At 42.8% G+C, this 6,000-nt stretch overlaps 1 protein-coding gene across 2 annotated transcripts in view; it reads left to right on the top strand.

Moving 5' to 3' along the window:
* The first annotated feature begins 5,507 nt into the window (after positions 1–5,507).
* CTXN3 (cortexin 3) overlaps positions 5,508–6,000 on the top strand; it is a 126,744-nt gene continuing 126,251 nt past the window's right edge. For both annotated transcript variants that reach the window (XM_075341868.1, XM_075341867.1), the window contains exon 1: positions 5,508–5,634. The gene's annotated coding sequence lies outside the window, so the exon portion shown is untranslated. The remainder of the gene's footprint in view (positions 5,635–6,000) is intronic.

Raw genomic sequence — 6,000 nt, 5'->3', positions numbered from 1 at the left:
CCCGGTTGCCGCTTCTGAATTACTGGTCGCCACTGTGGTGGACCCCAGCCAATTCCGACCACTTCGAGTCCACTGTGAGTCCTTTCTGGTCGGGGTCCCTCCTATCCCATTGTAGGTGGAATATAGAACCAGTCGCTGGCGTTTCCTGCACTCGTCGCTGACTCTGGAATCCCGTGTAGCTGTAGAGAACCCGGAATGAGCTGGATGCTCCAAGCAACGGGCTCTATAGCGGTCCCGAAAGTGTGAAGTAGAAGAGAGTGGACCGAGGTCCCCAAGTGCGAATCACCCCAAGCTGTGCCCGGGGCTAATTAACTATGTGTGAAGATGCTGAAGATGGTCTTTCCCTTTTCTCCAAGTGGTGCCTGCCCCCCAGGTGGCTGGCTCAGTGACCAGGAAAGTCCCATGCTTTGTAAGGGCCAACCCTCCTGCCTACCCTAGGCCTTCCTCTCAGTGGGTGGCACCTAACTGTTTGTGAATGTGAGAATCACCAGCGATTAACCTCTCCTTACCCGGGATGAGTACTATAAGTTAAAAGAGATGCAGTACCCTGTGGCGACTGAAGCCTCAGGGGCGCCACACAAACATTAAAACCACTTCAAAAATAATAGACAGGCATCAAGCTATTGGAAAAATACCTGATAGACAAGAGGTATATACAATGCAATAATCAAAAGGCCAATATATAGGAATAAAATGACAATACAAATAATCTGGAACAAGCAAATGACAGTGTCAGAACAATTAAGCTCGTAGCTACACAACATGTATATAAATATCAATGAGACACAGAAATGTAAGTATCCAATTTGGGAGAAGGCCAAAATGATGTATCAAGACTGAGTAGAGATACTACAGAGGCTAAAATGAATCCCAAAAACTCACAAGGAGTCCATGATAAGGCATACAAATCCCAGCATAGAGATGAAGTGCAGCTAGCAAAGTATTCAGCTACAAAGCATGATGGAAAAACAGATCACCCACCCAACGCGTGTCTCTTCAAGAGCTTCACCAGGGTAGGAGGGGATCATTTTCCCAATAGCTTTATGGCCTGTCTATTGTTTTTTAAGTGGTTTAATGATTGCACAATGCTTGCAAATAATAGCAACTGATAAAAACTGCATTGCCCCCCCTCTATTTTTGATAACTAGCCAAGATATAGAAGACAGCTGGAGTTGCCAATATCAGGCTCTAAAGGTCCGTGGTTAACTGCCCATCCCTGCCTAAAAATAGTACCTGTCCCCAGAAGTGATGCATCCATTAGATTGCTCTTCCTGATTGCCATGGTGAGGTGGAAATTAGAGTAATATTTTTGGGGTTGATTTCAGCTGTGAATTGACAGCTGGCATCAAGCCCAGGGATTAGTAATGGATAGGGATCTATCAGACACACATATTACTAAGCTAGTAAGTGCAAAGAAAAAAAAACACACACACAGGAATAAATCAATTTATTTGAATGAAGACACCACCACACTCCCTCTTTCATGAATTTATTATTTTAAAAACAAATCCTCAAAGTTCTCACGTAATCCAATCCATAATTGGTGAATAAGGGAGTGTGGGTGAGTCTTTATTCAAAAAAACTATTTCTTACTGTATATGTGATTTTTTCACTTTACACTTTTTCACATTACACTTATCAGGTTAGTAATAGAGATGTCTGATACTATCTCCTAGGCTTGATGCCACCTGACAATTCACAGCTGACATCACTTCAAAAAATATTACCCCAATTTCCACTGCCCCAGGGCAATCAGGAAAAGATGGGGCATAGCGTCAGAATTGTCCCATCTAATGGATGAGCCTCTTTTAGGGAACCTGCAGGCTGCTATTTTTTGGCTGGGATGGACCAAATAACCATGGGCCTTTCCAGCCCGTTAATACCAGCCTTTAGCTGTATGCTTTATGTTGGCTACTTACTAAAAGTAGGGTGGCGCCCAAACCCTTTTTAAAAATGACTTATTTATAAATAACTAATTTTTAAAAACAGCGGGGAATCCCCTCTATGTTTGATAACCAGCAAAGGTAAAACAGATAGCAGAGGGCTTTAGGCCGCAGCTATCTCCTTTACCTTGGCTGTTTATCAAAAATAAGAGGACCCCACGTAATTTTTTTGTATTTATTTTGTTCCCAGCAGTGTTCAGGCATCTTCCCCATGCCGAAAGCTTGTTGATTGGCTGCGCTTCAGCTTTTCAAAAAACTTTATTCAGCAGCCGATCAGCATCCAAACTTCAAACTCGTCAATGGACTTCCATTAGAGGTCCGTGTTTGAGTTCAAACCTCAGACATCTAGGTACAGACCCGAAACTTTACCGTTTGGGATAGCTCATCCTTAATTGTTTGTGACTGTTGAATCAAGTCCATAGTGGCATGCACCTCCTCTTCTAAATCAGTGCTGCTACTTTCCTTTAGTGATTTGTAAAACAGGGTACAAAAAAAATCTCTGTGGCACCCTCACTTTCTGTTGAACAAAGGATCCAGCACTTCTAAAATGCTTAAGACTTTATTAAAACACTTAAAAGTTGGTACAGGAAAGTGAAAACCTATGAGGATATGTTTTCACTTTCCTGTACCAATTTTGAATCCTTCGAATAAAGTCTCAAGTACACTGTATTTTAGAAGTGCTGGATCTTTTTTCTTTTTTTCTTGGAATCTTTGGAGTTTTTTCCGTGCACTCTGGGTTAGGTGAGCTGATGTTTCTTTTTCAGTTTGACTCTAAAAATAACAATTTTAATGTTTACAAAAAGAATTTCAAAAACAATATAGTTGCTTGCTTGTGACGCCATCTCTGACTGACTGACATTATTTTCAGATTTTCTTTTATTTGAAAAAAAAAATAAAAATAAATAAAAATTGTATTATCTTTCTGATTTCTCATGCAAATATAACCTAGAATAAAAACAATATAAACCCTAGAAAGTAAATAGTAATAAAAAATGTTAACTGAGTACCCTATTTTTTTACATGTTAGGCTATGTGCGCACACTGTGTTTTTTTGACGCTGCGTTTTTGTGCGTTTTTGGCCGCTAAAACCGCACAAAAACGCACCCGCGGCAAAAAAACGCTGCAAAAAACGCACGCGTTTTGCCGCGATTTGGTGCGTTTTTTGCTGCGTTTTGCTGCGTTTTTGCTCACTGCGTCTTTATGCGTTTTTTATCAGTGAACCAAAAAAAAAGGTCTGATGTCATTTCCTTCTTCAATGTGTTCTTCATTCTCCACTAGTGTATGCAGAAGAGCAGACAGCTGCAGAACTACAAGGCTCAGCATACTCCATCCAATAGTGTATGCAGGAGAGCAGACAGCAGCTGTCGAACAACAAGGCTCTGCATCCTCCTTCCAGGACTGTATGCAGGATTTCTTTGCCCCCCAAACAAAAAAAATGACGTGGGCTTCGCCATATTTTTGTATGCTAGCCGGGTACAGCAGGCAGGTACGGGCTGCCCCCAACCCCCAGCTGCCTATTTGTACCCGGCTGGGAACCAAAAATATAGGGAAACCCTTTTTTTTTAAATTATTTCATGAATTTCATGAAATAATTTAAAAAAAAAAATGACGTGAGCTTCGCCCAATTTTTGAGTCCAGCCGGGTACAACTAGGCAGCTGGGGATTGGAATCCACAGTGCAGGGTGCCCATGCTTTCTGGGCACCCCCGCTGTGAATTGCAGTCCCGCAGCCACCCCAGAAAATGGCGCTTTCATAGAAGCGCCATCTTCTGGTGCTGTATCCAACTCTTCCAGCTGCCCTGATGCCGGGTGGCTCGCTGGGTAATAATGGGGTTAGGGCTAGCTGTATAGCTGGCCCTAAGCCCGAAATTCATGGCGTCACGCCAATATTAGACATGGCCACCATGAATTTCTAGTAAAGATAAAAAAAAAACACATCACACAGAAAAATATTTTTATTAGAAATAAAACACAACAGAATTAGTGACTCCATCTTTATTGAAATAAAGAACCCCCCCTCCGCAGTAATCCTGGGTCAGGGTCCCGCGCCGTCCAATCCGGATCCAATATCATCTGATCGGTTTGCTGGAAGGCAAAGCGATCAGATGATGTGTCAGGATCAAGTGCCTGAATCCCATCACACATCAGCTGATTGTATAAAAGCATCAGCTGATGCATCGGTGCAAAAAAAAAATAAAAAAAATAATACTCACTTATGTGCTGATTACCGGCAGCTCCTGCAGCGATGGGGCGGGAGTCTGATCCCGTCCGATCGCTGCAGCAGCTGCCGGTAATCAGGGATGAAGTCTCCTGACGCATCCGCTGATACCGGCCGGGCGCCCGCGTCACCGCGATACTTACGATCAGCTGATACGTCAGGTGACTGCATCAGGTGATCCATCGCCAGGTCCTGCATCCATCGGAGGTTTCCCGGCCGTCTGCAAACAGCTGGAGCGGGGGTGGCGATACCGTGAGAGGAGATGGGAGCGGGCATGGCACCGGGAGTCTGTAGACAGGTGAGTATAACTTTTTTTTTTTTTTTCTACTGTTCACTTTTGTTTTCGCAGCCGCTTCCACCTCCTGCCTGTACATGGCGCCGCACGGCAGCATACATGCACAGGACGGGAGGTGGAAGCGGCGGTGACGGTACCGGGAGGATTCACGCTTCTGTATATACTGACAGAAGGAATCCTCTTCCTGTACACGTCACTTTACTGCCCACCTCCTGCGTTTATAGCTGCGTTTTTGGTCTTAGAAACGCACCAAAACGCACCAAAACACAGCTATTTGCATTTCTCATTGCGTCTTTCAACATCCCATTGCACTCAATGGATGAAAAGCGCAGTGAAAAACGCGGGAATAATTGACATGCTGCGTTTTTGTGGCACCACAAAAACGCAGCTGAAAAAAAACCAGATGTGTGCGGACAGCAAAAATGAAAACTCATAGACTTTGCTGGGGAAGCAAAGTCCTGCAGTTTTGAGGCCAAAAACGCACCCAAAAAACGCGCAAAAACGCCGCGAAAAACGCACTGTGCGCACATACCCTTACTGCTTTGTTTAGTTACTGTAAGTTTTGTATGCATTGTTTTTATTCTAGATCATATATGTCTGTTAATCGCCACAGTGTGTATGTGCATGTACATCTTGTACCTATAGTAAAATGGGGGTTGGCCCTTGATTTTGGGTTTTGCTTCAGTTTCTTCAATTCTGTGCATTAAGGATGTGGCTACCTCCTTGATCTGTGCACCTTAGGTCCCCTTCACACGTCCATATTTCCTCTCCGTGTGATGTAAATGCAATTATAATAGCACTTTAGTCAGGTTTCCTATTGTTCATGGAATATTCACTGCTATTAGGAATTTTTATTGGAAAATAATACAGAAGTAAAAAACATTGCTTTACAACTTTGACTTCCTGCGGTCTGAAGTTGCCTCACCACAAGATTGTTTTCAGTGAGGACAGCTGCTTTAACACGAAGGGGTTAAGTGCAATGTGGTCTCCAGTTGGCAGAAGGCTTCACTAAATGAAAGGCACAAAAATACAGATGGTAACATGGACTAAACCCCCCTCCCCGCTCCTTGCATTCCTATCAGCATATCCAGTCACTCTACTATTCACAGCAGGGTTATTGACTTAATGAACAACTTACTGACTATACACATGAAGACAAGCTGTTTCCTCTGCTGGAAGGTAAGACTATAGAAGAATGATCTTCATATTCACAACTCTTTGTAGGATCTGGAGATTAATTTTTTCAGGCTTGTCATAATCAATTAATAAGGATACTAATGATTTGTAGCTTTGGGATAAAGTTTCTACTGTGTCTATCAAGCTTTATATATTGCATTAATGTGCAGAAGAGTTTACAATGAAAAAATATATGTTTTAAAGCGCGGGGAAACCAATGCTCAAAATTTCAGGGAAATGTTAGGGTTTTTTTTAGAAGGGTGGTCCTGTCAAAGAAGATGGTAGTATACTGCATTGAGTGTTTACAGTCGATGGATCTGCTGTCAGAATGTATAGACAAATATACGGCAGACATGTACAGCTGCATGT

This window comes from Anomaloglossus baeobatrachus, chromosome 1, assembly GCF_048569485.1.
Source record: "Anomaloglossus baeobatrachus isolate aAnoBae1 chromosome 1, aAnoBae1.hap1, whole genome shotgun sequence".
Taxonomy (NCBI): Eukaryota; Metazoa; Chordata; class Amphibia; order Anura; family Aromobatidae; genus Anomaloglossus; species Anomaloglossus baeobatrachus.
This window is presented reverse-complemented; position numbering and strand designations above follow the sequence as displayed.